The sequence below is a fragment of the Struthio camelus genome, chromosome 3 (genome assembly GCF_040807025.1).
Source record: "Struthio camelus isolate bStrCam1 chromosome 3, bStrCam1.hap1, whole genome shotgun sequence".
Taxonomy (NCBI): domain Eukaryota; kingdom Metazoa; phylum Chordata; class Aves; order Struthioniformes; family Struthionidae; genus Struthio; species Struthio camelus.
In genome coordinates this window covers 5,413,965-5,426,893 of record NC_090944.1, presented here as the reverse complement: position 1 = coordinate 5,426,893, position 12,929 = coordinate 5,413,965, and the positions used below count along the sequence as shown (strand labels likewise).

Genomic DNA, 12,929 nt, shown 5'->3' with positions numbered 1-12,929 from the left:
TCAGGGCCTTGTTTTGGGGGTGCGGAGGGGATCTGGGCCGTGTGTTTGTTGTGTGGGGCGTGTGGGAGTGCTGAGGGGAACTGGGGCTTGTTTTTGGGGTGCTGGGCTTGTGATGCAGGGTGCTGAGGGGATCTAGGCCTTGTGTTGGGGGTGCTGGGCGTGTTGTGCGAGTGCGGAGGGGATCTGGGGCTTGTGTTGGGTGCGCTGGGCTTGTCGTGGACGTGCTGACGGGATCTGGGCATTGTGGTGGAGATGCTGGGCTTGTCGTAGGGGTACTGAGGGGTCTGGGCCTTGTCTTGGGAGTGCTGGGCCTTGTGTTGGGGGTGCAGAGGAGATCTGGGCCGTGTGTTTGTTGTGTTGGGCTTGTGGGAGTGCTGAGGGGATCATGGGCTTGTTTTCGAGGTGCTGGGCTTGTCATGCAGGGTGCTAGCCTTGTTTTGGGGGTGCAGAGGGGAGCTGGGCATTGTGTTGGAGGTGCTGGGCCTTGTTTTTGGGGATCTGGGTGTTGTGTTGGGGGTGCTGGTCTTGTCATGAGGGTACTGAACGGGATCGGGGCTTTGTGTTGGGAGTGCTGGGCGTGTTGTGCAAGTGCGGAGGGGATCTGGGGCTTGTATTGGAGGTGTTGGGCCTGTTATGGGTGTGCAGAGGGGATCTGGGCTGTGTGTTTGTTGTGTTGAGCTTGTGGGAGTGTTGAGGGGATCTGGGCTTGTTTTGGAGGTGTTGGGCTTGTGTTGCGGGGGCTGGGATTTTTGTGGGGGTGCAGAGGGGAGCTGGGCGTTGTGTTGGAGCTGCTGGGCCTTGTTTTGGGGGTGCTGAGGGGATGTGGGCCTTGTGTCGGGGGAGCTGGTCTTGTAATGGGTTTGCTGAGGGGATCTGGGCCCTGTTTTGGGGTTGCTGAGGGGATCGGGGCATTGTGTTGGGGGTGCTGGACTTGTGGTGGGGGTGCTGAGGTGATCGGGGCATTGTTTTGGAGGTGCGGGGCTTGTAGTGGGGGTGCTGAGGGGATCTGGCCATGTTTTCGAGGTGCTGGGCCTTTTTTCCGTGGTGCAGAGGAAATCTGGGCATTGTGTTGGGGGTGCTGAGGAGATCGGGGCCTTGTATTGGGGGTACTGAGGGGATCAGGGGCTTGTTTTTGAGGTGCTGGATGTGTTTTGGGAGTGCAGAGGGGATCAGGGCCTTGTGGTGGGGTTGCTGAGGGGATCTGGGCATTGTGTTGGGGGTGCTGGGCTTGTGGTGGGGGTGCTGAGGAGAGCTAGGTCTTGCACTGGGGGTGCTGGGCTTGTTGTGGGAGTGCTGGGCCTTGTTTTGGGAGTGCAGATGGGATCAGGGCCTTGTTTTGGGGGTGCGGAGGGGATCTGGGCCGTGTGTTTGTTGTGTGGGGCGTGTGGGAGTGCTGAGGGGAACTGGGGCTTGTTTTTGGGGTGCTGGGCTTGTGATGCAGGGTGCTGAGGGGATCTAGGCCTTGTGTTGGGGGTGCTGGGCGTGTTGTGCGAGTGCGGAGGGGATCTGGGGCTTGTGTTGGGTGCGCTGGGCTTGTCGTGGACGTGCTGACGGGATCTGGGCATTGTGGTGGAGATGCTGGGTTTGTCGTAGGGGTACTGAGGGGTCTGGGCCTTGTCTTGGGAGTGCTGGGCCTTGTGTTGGGGGTGCAGAGGAGATCTGGGCCGTGTGTTTGTTGTGTTGGGCTTGTGGGAGTGCTGAGGGGATCATGGGCTTGTTTTTGAGGTGCTGGGCTTGTCATGCAGGGTGCTAGCCTTGTTTTGGGGGTGCAGAGGGGAGCTGGGCATTGTGTTGGAGGTGCTGGGCCTTGTTTTTGGGGATCTGGGTGTTGTGTTGGGGGTGCTGGTCTTGTCATGAGGGTACTGAACGGGATCGGGGCTTTGTGTTGGGAGTGCTGGGCGTGTTGTGCGAGTGCGGAGGGGATCTGGGGCTTGTATTGGAGGTGTTGGGCCTGTTATGGGTGTGCAGAGGGGATCTGGGCTGTGTGTTTGTTGTGTTGAGCTTGTGGGAGTGTTGAGGGGATCTGGGCTTGTTTTGGAGGTGTTGGGCTTGTGTTGCGGGGGCTGGGATTTTTGTGGGGGTGCAGAGGGGAGCTGGGCGTTGTGTTGGAGCTGCTGGGCCTTGTTTTGGGGGTGCTGAGGGGATGTGGGCCTTGTGTCGGGGGAGCTGGTCTTGTAATGGGTTTGCTGAGGGGATCTGGGCCCTGTTTTGGGGTTGCTGAGGGGATCGGGGCATTGTGTTGGGGGTGCTGGACTTGTGGTAGGGGTGCTGAGCGGATCTGGGCATTGCGTTGGGGGTGCAGGGCTTGTTGTGGGGGTGCTGAGGTGATCGGGGCATTGTTTTGGAGGTGCGGGGCTTGTAGTGGGGGTGCTGAGGGGATCTGGCCATGTTTTCGAGGTGCTGGGCCTTTTTTCCGTGGTGCAGAGGAAATCTGGGCATTGTGTTGGGGGTGCTGAGGAGATCGGGGCCTTGTATTGGGGGTACTGACGGGATCAGGGGCTTGTTTTTGAGGTGCTGGATGTGTTTTGGGAGTGCAGAGGGGATCAGGGCCTTGTGGTGGGGGTGCTGAGGGGATCTGGGCATTGTGTTGGGGGTGCTGGGCTTGTGGTGGGGGTGCTGAGGAGAGCTAGGTCTTGCACTGGGGGTGCTGGGCTTGTTGTGGGAGTGCTGGGCCTTGTTTTGGGAGTGCAGATGGGATCAGGGCCTTGTTTTGGGGGTGCGGAGGGGATCTGGGCCGTGTGTTTGTTGTGTGGGGCGTGTGGGAGTGCTGAGGGGAACTGGGGCTTGTTTTTGGGGTGCTGGGCTTGTGATGCAGGGTGCTGAGGGGATCTAGGCCTTGTGTTGGGGGTGCTGGGCGTGTTGTGCGAGTGCGGAGGGGATCTGGGGCTTGTGTTGGGTGCGCTGGGCTTGTCGTGGACGTGCTGACGGGATCTGGGCATTGTGGTGGAGATGCTGGGCTTGTCGTAGGGGTACTGAGGGGTCTGGGCCTTGTCTTGGGAGTGCTGGGCCTTGTGTTGGGGGTGCAGAGGAGATCTGGGCCGTGTGTTTGTTGTGTTGGGCTTGTGGGAGTGCTGAGGGGATCATGGGCTTGTTTTTGAGGTGCTGGGCTTGTCATGCAGGGTGCTAGCCTTGTTTTGGGGGTGCAGAGGGGAGCTGGGCATTGTGTTGGAGGTGCTGGGCCTTGTTTTTGGGGATCTGGGTGTTGTGTTGGGGGTGCTGGTCTTGTCATGAGGGTACTGAACGGGATCGGGGCTTTGTGTTGGGAGTGCTGGGCGTGTTGTGCGAGTGCGGAGGGGATCTGGGGCTTGTATTGGAGGTGTTGGGCCTGTTATGGGTGTGCAGAGGGGATCTGGGCTGTGTGTTTGTTGTGTTGAGCTTGTGGGAGTGTTGAGGGGATCTGGGCTTGTTTTGGAGGTGTTGGGCTTGTGTTGCGGGGGCTGGGATTTTTGTGGGGGTGCAGAGGGGAGCTGGGCGTTGTGTTGGAGCTGCTGGGCCTTGTTTTGGGGGTGCTGAGGGGATGTGGGCCTTGTGTCGGGGGAGCTGGTCTTGTAATGGGTTTGCTGAGGGGATCTGGGCCCTGTTTTGGGGTTGCTGAGGGGATCGGGGCATTGTGTTGGGGGTGCTGGACTTGTGGTAGGGGTGCTGAGCGGATCTGGGCATTGCGTTGGGGGTGCAGGGCTTGTTGTGGGGGTGCTGAGGTGATCGGGGCATTGTTTTGGAGGTGCGGGGCTTGTAGTGGGGGTGCTGAGGGGATCTGGCCATGTTTTCGAGGTGCTGGGCCTTTTTTCCGTGGTGCAGAGGAAATCTGGGCATTGTGTTGGGGGTGCTGAGGAGATCGGGGCCTTGTATTGGGGGTACTGAGGGGATCAGGGGCTTGTTTTTGAGGTGCTGGATGTGTTTTGGGAGTGCAGAGGGGATCAGGGCCTTGTGGTGGGGGTGCTGAGGGGATCTGGGCATTGTGTTGGGGGTGCTGGGCTTGTGGTGGGGGTGCTGAGGAGAGCTAGGTCTTGCACTGGGGGTGCTGGGCTTGTTGTGGGAGTGCTGGGCCTTGTTTTGGGAGTGCAGATGGGATCAGGGCCTTGTTTTGGGGGTGCGGAGGGGATCTGGGCCGTGTGTTTGTTGTGTGGGGCGTGTGGGAGTGCTGAGGGGAACTGGGGCTTGTTTTTGGGGTGCTGGGCTTGTGATGCAGGGTGCTGAGGGGATCTAGGCCTTGTGTTGGGGGTGCTGGGCGTGTTGTGCGAGTGCGGAGGGGATCTGGGGCTTGTGTTGGGTGCGCTGGGCTTGTCGTGGACGTGCTGACGGGATCTGGGCATTGTGGTGGAGATGCTGGGTTTGTCGTAGGGGTACTGAGGGGTCTGGGCCTTGTCTTGGGAGTGCTGGGCCTTGTGTTGGGGGTGCAGAGGAGATCTGGGCCGTGTGTTTGTTGTGTTGGGCTTGTGGGAGTGCTGAGGGGATCATGGGCTTGTTTTCGAGGTGCTGGGCTTGTCATGCAGGGTGCTAGCCTTGTTTTGGGGGTGCAGAGGGGAGCTGGGCATTGTGTTGGAGGTGCTGGGCCTTGTTTTTGGGGATCTGGGTGTTGTGTTGGGGGTGCTGGTCTTGTCATGAGGGTACTGAACGGGATCGGGGCTTTGTGTTGGGAGTGCTGGGCGTGTTGTGCGAGTGCGGAGGGGATCTGGGGCTTGTATTGGAGGTGTTGGGCCTGTTATGGGTGTGCAGAGGGGATCTGGGCTGTGTGTTTGTTGTGTTGAGCTTGTGGGAGTGTTGAGGGGATCTGGGCTTGTTTTGGAGGTGTTGGGCTTGTGTTGCGGGGGCTGGGATTTTTGTGGGGGTGCAGAGGGGAGCTGGGCGTTGTGTTGGAGCTGCTGGGCCTTGTTTTGAGGGTGCTGAGGGGATGTGGGCCTTGTGTCGGGGGAGCTGGTCTTGTAATGGGTTTGCTGAGGGGATCTGGGCCCTGTTTTGGGGTTGCTGAGGGGATCGGGGCATTGTGTTGGGGGTGCTGGACTTGTGGTAGGGGTGCTGAGGGGATCTGGGCATTGCGTTGGGGGTGCAGGGCTTGTTGTGGGGGTGCTGAGGTGATCGGGGCATTGTTTTGGAGGTGCGGGGCTTGTAGTGGGGGTGCTGAGGGGATCTGGCCATGTTTTCGAGGTGCTGGGCCTTTTTTCCGTGGTGCAGAGGAAATCTGGGCATTGTGTTGGGGGTGCTGAGGAGATCGGGGCCTTGTATTGGGGGTACTGAGGGGATCAGGGGCTTGTTTTTGAGGTGCTGGATGTGTTTTGGGAGTGCAGAGGGGATCAGGGCCTTGTGGTGGGGTTGCTGAGGGGATCTGGGCATTGTGTTGGGGGTGCTGGGCTTGTGGTGGGGGTGCTGAGGAGAGCTAGGTCTTGCACTGGGGGTGCTGGGCTTGTTGTGGGAGTGCTGGGCCTTGTTTTGGGAGTGCAGATGGGATCAGGGCCTTGTTTTGGGGGTGCGGAGGGGATCTGGGCCGTGTGTTTGTTGTGTGGGGCGTGTGGGAGTGCTGAGGGGAACTGGGGCTTGTTTTTGGGGTGCTGGGCTTGTGATGCAGGGTGCTGAGGGGATCTGGTCCTTGTGTTGGGGGTGCTGGGCGTGTTGTGCGAGTGCGGAGGGGATCTGGGGCTTGTGTTGGGTGCGCTGGGCTTGTCGTGGACGTGCTGACGGGATCTGGGCATTGTGGTGGAGATGCTGGGCTTGTCGTAGGGGTACTGAGGGGTCTGGGCCTTGTCTTGGGAGTGCTGGGCCTTGTGTTGGGGGTGCAGAGGAGATCTGGGCCGTGTGTTTGTTGTGTTGGGCTTGTGGGAGTGCTGAGGGGATCATGGGCTTGTTTTCGAGGTGCTGGGCTTGTCATGCAGGGTGCTAGCCTTGTTTTGGGGGTGCAGAGGGGAGCTGGGCATTGTGTTGGAGGTGCTGGGCCTTGTTTTTGGGGATCTGGGTGTTGTGTTGGGGGTGCTGGTCTTGTCATGAGGGTACTGAACGGGATCGGGGCTTTGTGTTGGGAGTGCTGGGCGTGTTGTGCGAGTGCGGAGGGGATCTGGGGCTTGTATTGGAGGTGTTGGGCCTGTTATGGGTGTGCAGAGGGGATCTGGGCTGTGTGTTTGTTGTGTTGAGCTTGTGGGAGTGTTGAGGGGATCTGGGCTTGTTTTGGAGGTGTTGGGCTTGTGTTGCGGGGGCTGGGATTTTTGTGGGGGTGCAGAGGGGAGCTGGGCGTTGTGTTGGAGCTGCTGGGCCTTGTTTTGGGGGTGCTGAGGGGATGTGGGCCTTGTGTCGGGGGAGCTGGTCTTGTAATGGGTTTGCTGAGGGGATCTGGGCCCTGTTTTGGGGTTGCTGAGGGGATCGGGGCATTGTGTTGGGGGTGCTGGACTTGTGGTGGGGGTGCTGAGGTGATCGGGGCATTGTTTTGGAGGTGCGGGGCTTGTAGTGGGGGTGCTGAGGGGATCTGGCCATGTTTTCGAGGTGCTGGGCCTTTTTTCCATGGTGCAGAAGAAATCTGGGCATTGTGTTGGGGGTGCTGAGGAGATCGGGGCCTTGTATTGGGGGTACTGAGGGGATCAGGGGCTTGTTTTTGAGGTGCTGGATGTGTTTTGGGAGTGCAGAGGGGATCAGGGCCTTGTGGTGGGGTTGCTGAGGGGATCTGGGCATTGTGTTGGGGGTGCTGGGCTTGTGGTGGGGGTGCTGAGGAGAGCTAGGTCTTGCACTGGGGGTGCTGGGCTTGTTGTGGGAGTGCTGGGCCTTGTTTTGGGAGTGCAGATGGGATCAGGGCCTTGTTTTGGGGGTGCGGAGGGGATCTGGGCCGTGTGTTTGTTGTGTGGGACGTGTGGGAGTGCTGAGGGGAACTGGGGCTTGTTTTTGGGGTGCTGGGCTTGTGATGCAGGGTGCTGAGGGGATCTAGGCCTTGTGTTGGGGGTGCTGGGCGTGTTGTGCGAGTGCAGAGGGGATCTGGGGCTTGTGTTGGGTGCGCTGGGCTTGTCGTGGACGTGCTGACGGGATCTGGGCATTGTGGTGGAGATGCTGGGTTTGTCGTAGGGGTACTGAGGGGTCTGGGCCTTGTCTTGGGAGTGCTGGGCCTTGTGTTGGGGGTGCAGAGGAGATCTGGGCCGTGTGTTTGTTGTGTTGGGCTTGTGGGAGTGCTGAGGGGATCATGGGCTTGTTTTCGAGGTGCTGGGCTTGTCATGCAGGGTGCTAGCCTTGTTTTGGGGGTGCAGAGGGGAGCTGGGCATTGTGTTGGAGGTGCTGGGCCTTGTTTTTGGGGATCTGGGTGTTGTGTTGGGGGTGCTGGTCTTGTCATGAGGGTACTGAACGGGATCGGGGCTTTGTGTTGGGAGTGCTGGGCGTGTTGTGCGAGTGCGGAGGGGATCTGGGGCTTGTATTGGAGGTGTTGGGCCTGTTATGGGTGTGCAGAGGGGATCTGGGCTGTGTGTTTGTTGTGTTGAGCTTGTGGGAGTGTTGAGGGGATCTGGGCTTGTTTTGGAGGTGTTGGGCTTGTGTTGCGGGGGCTGGGATTTTTGTGGGGGTGCAGAGGGGAGCTGGGCGTTGTGTTGGAGCTGCTGGGCCTTGTTTTGAGGGTGCTGAGGGGATGTGGGCCTTGTGTCGGGGGAGCTGGTCTTGTAATGGGTTTGCTGAGGGGATCTGGGCCCTGTTTTGGGGTTGCTGAGGGGATCGGGGCATTGTGTTGGGGGTGCTGGACTTGTGGTAGGGGTGCTGAGCGGATCTGGGCATTGCGTTGGGGGTGCAGGGCTTGTTGTGGGGGTGCTGAGGTGATCGGGGCATTGTTTTGGAGGTGCGGGGCTTGTAGTGGGGGTGCTGAGGGGATCTGGCCATGTTTTCGAGGTGCTGGGCCTTTTTTCCGTGGTGCAGAGGAAATCTGGGCATTGTGTTGGGGGTGCTGAGGAGATCGGGGCCTTGTATTGGGGGTACTGAGGGGATCAGGGGCTTGTTTTTGAGGTGCTGGATGTGTTTTGGGAGTGCAGAGGGGATCAGGGCCTTGTGGTGGGGTTGCTGAGGGGATCTGGGCATTGTGTTGGGGGTGCTGGGCTTGTGGTGGGGGTGCTGAGGAGAGCTAGGTCTTGCACTGGGGGTGCTGGGCTTGTTGTGGGAGTGCTGGGCCTTGTTTTGGGAGTGCAGATGGGATCAGGGCCTTGTTTTGGGGGTGCGGAGGGGATCTGGGCCGTGTGTTTGTTGTGTGGGGCGTGTGGGAGTGCTGAGGGGAACTGGGGCTTGTTTTTGGGGTGCTGGGCTTGTGATGCAGGGTGCTGAGGGGATCTGGTCCTTGTGTTGGGGGTGCTGGGCGTGTTGTGCGAGTGCGGAGGGGATCTGGGGCTTGTGTTGGGTGCGCTGGGCTTGTCGTGGACGTGCTGACGGGATCTGGGCATTGTGGTGGAGATGCTGGGTTTGTCGTAGGGGTACTGAGGGGTCTGGGCCTTGTCTTGGGAGTGCTGGGCCTTGTGTTGGGGGTGCAGAGGAGATCTGGGCCGTGTGTTTGTTGTGTTGGGCTTGTGGGAGTGCTGAGGGGATCATGGGCTTGTTTTCGAGGTGCTGGGCTTGTCATGCAGGGTGCTAGCCTTGTTTTGGGGGTGCAGAGGGGAGCTGGGCATTGTGTTGGAGGTGCTGGGCCTTGTTTTTGGGGATCTGGGTGTTGTGTTGGGGGTGCTGGTCTTGTCATGAGGGTACTGAACGGGATCGGGGCTTTGTGTTGGGAGTGCTGGGCGTGTTGTGCGAGTGCGGAGGGGATCTGGGGCTTGTATTGGAGGTGTTGGGCCTGTTATGGGTGTGCAGAGGGGATCTGGGCTGTGTGTTTGTTGTGTTGAGCTTGTGGGAGTGTTGAGGGGATCTGGGCTTGTTTTGGAGGTGTTGGGCTTGTGTTGCGGGGGCTGGGATTTTTGTGGGGGTGCAGAGGGGAGCTGGGCGTTGTGTTGGAGCTGCTGGGCCTTGTTTTGAGGGTGCTGAGGGGATGTGGGCCTTGTGTCGGGGGAGCTGGTCTTGTAATGGGTTTGCTGAGGGGATCTGGGCCCTGTTTTGGGGTTGCTGAGGGGATCTGGGCATTGTGTTGGGGGTGCTGGACTTGTGGTAGGGGTGCTGAGCGGATCTGGGCATTGCGTTGGGGGTGCAGGGCTTGTTGTGGGGGTGCTGAGGTGATCGGGGCATTGTTTTGGAGGTGCGGGGCTTGTAGTGGGGGTGCTGAGGGGATCTGGCCATGTTTTCGAGGTGCTGGGCCTTTTTTCCGTGGTGCAGAGGAAATCTGGGCATTGTGTTGGGGGTGCTGAGGAGATCGGGGCCTTGTATTGGGGGTACTGAGGGGATCAGGGGCTTGTTTTTGAGGTGCTGGATGTGTTTTGGGAGTGCAGAGGGGATCAGGGCCTTGTGGTGGGGTTGCTGAGGGGATCTGGGCATTGTGTTGGGGGTGCTGGGCTTGTGGTGGGGGTGCTGAGGAGAGCTAGGTCTTGCACTGGGGGTGCTGGGCTTGTTGTGGGAGTGCTGGGCCTTGTTTTGGGAGTGCAGATGGGATCAGGGCCTTGTTTTGGGGGTGCGGAGGGGATCTGGGCCGTGTGTTTGTTGTGTGGGGCGTGTGGGAGTGCTGAGGGGAACTGGGGCTTGTTTTTGGGGTGCTGGGCTTGTGATGCAGGGTGCTGAGGGGATCTAGGCCTTGTGTTGGGGGTGCTGGGCGTGTTGTGCGAGTGCGGAGGGGATCTGGGGCTTGTGTTGGGTGCGCTGGGCTTGTCGTGGACGTGCTGACGGGATCTGGGCATTGTGGTGGAGATGCTGGGTTTGTCGTAGGGGTACTGAGGGGTCTGGGCCTTGTCTTGGGAGTGCTGGGCCTTGTGTTGGGGGTGCAGAGGAGATCTGGGCCGTGTGTTTGTTGTGTTGGGCTTGTGGGAGTGCTGAGGGGATCATGGGCTTGTTTTCGAGGTGCTGGGCTTGTCATGCAGGGTGCTAGCCTTGTTTTGGGGGTGCAGAGGGGAGCTGGGCATTGTGTTGGAGGTGCTGGGCCTTGTTTTTGGGGATCTGGGTGTTGTGTTGGGGGTGCTGGTCTTGTCATGAGGGTACTGAACGGGATCGGGGCTTTGTGTTGGGAGTGCTGGGCGTGTTGTGCGAGTGCGGAGGGGATCTGGGGCTTGTATTGGAGGTGTTGGGCCTGTTATGGGTGTGCAGAGGGGATCTGGGCTGTGTGTTTGTTGTGTTGAGCTTGTGGGAGTGTTGAGGGGATCTGGGCTTGTTTTGGAGGTGTTGGGCTTGTGTTGCGGGGGCTGGGATTTTTGTGGGGGTGCAGAGGGGAGCTGGGCGTTGTGTTGGAGCTGCTGGGCCTTGTTTTGGGGGTGCTGAGGGGATGTGGGCCTTGTGTCGGGGGAGCTGGTCTTGTAATGGGTTTGCTGAGGGGATCTGGGCCCTGTTTTGGGGTTGCTGAGGGGATCGGGGCATTGTGTTGGGGGTGCTGGACTTGTGGTGGGGGTGCTGAGGTGATCGGGGCATTGTTTTGGAGGTGCGGGGCTTGTAGTGGGGGTGCTGAGGGGATCTGGCCATGTTTTCGAGGTGCTGGGCCTTTTTTCCATGGTGCAGAAGAAATCTGGGCATTGTGTTGGGGGTGCTGAGGAGATCGGGGCCTTGTATTGGGGGTACTGAGGGGATCAGGGGCTTGTTTTTGAGGTGCTGGATGTGTTTTGGGAGTGCAGAGGGGATCAGGGCCTTGTGGTGGGGTTGCTGAGGGGATCTGGGCATTGTGTTGGGGGTGCTGGGCTTGTGGTGGGGGTGCTGAGGAGAGCTAGGTCTTGCACTGGGGGTGCTGGGCTTGTTGTGGGAGTGCTGGGCCTTGTTTTGGGAGTGCAGATGGGATCAGGGCCTTGTTTTGGGGGTGCGGAGGGGATCTGGGCCGTGTGTTTGTTGTGTGGGACGTGTGGGAGTGCTGAGGGGAACTGGGGCTTGTTTTTGGGGTGCTGGGCTTGTGATGCAGGGTGCTGAGGGGATCTAGGCCTTGTGTTGGGGGTGCTGGGCGTGTTGTGCGAGTGCAGAGGGGATCTGGGGCTTGTGTTGGGTGCGCTGGGCTTGTCGTGGACGTGCTGACGGGATCTGGGCATTGTGGTGGAGATGCTGGGTTTGTCGTAGGGGTACTGAGGGGTCTGGGCCTTGTCTTGGGAGTGCTGGGCCTTGTGTTGGGGGTGCAGAGGAGATCTGGGCCGTGTGTTTGTTGTGTTGGGCTTGTGGGAGTGCTGAGGGGATCATGGGCTTGTTTTCGAGGTGCTGGGCTTGTCATGCAGGGTGCTAGCCTTGTTTTGGGGGTGCAGAGGGGAGCTGGGCATTGTGTTGGAGGTGCTGGGCCTTGTTTTTGGGGATCTGGGTGTTGTGTTGGGGGTGCTGGTCTTGTCATGAGGGTACTGAACGGGATCGGGGCTTTGTGTTGGGAGTGCTGGGCGTGTTGTGCGAGTGCGGAGGGGATCTGGGGCTTGTATTGGAGGTGTTGGGCCTGTTATGGGTGTGCAGAGGGGATCTGGGCTGTGTGTTTGTTGTGTTGAGCTTGTGGGAGTGTTGAGGGGATCTGGGCTTGTTTTGGAGGTGTTGGGCTTGTGTTGCGGGGGCTGGGATTTTTGTGGGGGTGCAGAGGGGAGCTGGGCGTTGTGTTGGAGCTGCTGGGCCTTGTTTTGAGGGTGCTGAGGGGATGTGGGCCTTGTGTCGGGGGAGCTGGTCTTGTAATGGGTTTGCTGAGGGGATCTGGGCCCTGTTTTGGGGTTGCTGAGGGGATCGGGGCATTGTGTTGGGGGTGCTGGACTTGTGGTAGGGGTGCTGAGCGGATCTGGGCATTGCGTTGGGGGTGCAGGGCTTGTTGTGGGGGTGCTGAGGTGATCGGGGCATTGTTTTGGAGGTGCGGGGCTTGTAGTGGGGGTGCTGAGGGGATCTGGCCATGTTTTCGAGGTGCTGGGCCTTTTTTCCGTGGTGCAGAGGAAATCTGGGCATTGTGTTGGGGGTGCTGAGGAGATCGGGGCCTTGTATTGGGGGTACTGAGGGGATCAGGGGCTTGTTTTTGAGGTGCTGGATGTGTTTTGGGAGTGCAGAGGGGATCAGGGCCTTGTGGTGGGGTTGCTGAGGGGATCTGGGCATTGTGTTGGGGGTGCTGGGCTTGTGGTGGGGGTGCTGAGGAGAGCTAGGTCTTGCACTGGGGGTGCTGGGCTTGTTGTGGGAGTGCTGGGCCTTGTTTTGGGAGTGCAGATGGGATCAGGGCCTTGTTTTGGGGGTGCGGAGGGGATCTGGGCCGTGTGTTTGTTGTGTGGGGCGTGTGGGAGTGCTGAGGGGAACTGGGGCTTGTTTTTGGGGTGCTGGGCTTGTGATGCAGGGTGCTGAGGGGATCTAGGCCTTGTGTTGGGGGTGCTGGGCGTGTTGTGCGAGTGCGGAGGGGATCTGGGGCTTGTGTTGGGTGCGATGGGCTTGTCGTGGGAGTGCTGACGGGATCTGGGCATTGTGGTGGAGATGCTGGGTTTGTCGTAGGGGTACTGAGGGGTCTGGGCCTTGTCTTGGGAGTGCTGGGCCTTGTGTTGGGGGTGCAGAGGAGATCTGGGCCGTGTGTTTGTTGTGTTGGGCTTGTGGGAGTGCTGAGGGGATCATGGGCTTGTTTTCGAGGTGCTGGGCTTGTCATGCAGGGTGCTAGCCTTGTTTTGGGGGTGCAGAGGGGAGCTGGGCATTGTGTTGGAGGTGCTGGGCCTTGTTTTTGGGGATCTGGGTGTTGTGTTGGGGGTGCTGGTCTTGTCATGAGGGTACTGAACGGGATCGGGGCTTTGTGTTGGGAGTGCTGGGCGTGTTGTGCGAGTGCGGAGGGGATCTGGGGCTTGTATTGGAGGTGTTGGGCCTGTTATGGGTGTGCAGAGGGGATCTGGGCTGTGTGTTTGTTGTGTTGAGCTTGTGGGAGTGTTGAGGGGATCTGGGCTTGTTTTGGA

The 12,929-nt window shown here is 59.7% G+C and overlaps 1 pseudogene; it reads right to left on the bottom strand.

Moving 5' to 3' along the window:
• The window catches only part of LOC138066517 (otoferlin-like), a 215,442-nt pseudogene that overhangs the window by 100,045 nt on the left and 102,468 nt on the right, over nucleotides 1–12,929 (bottom strand).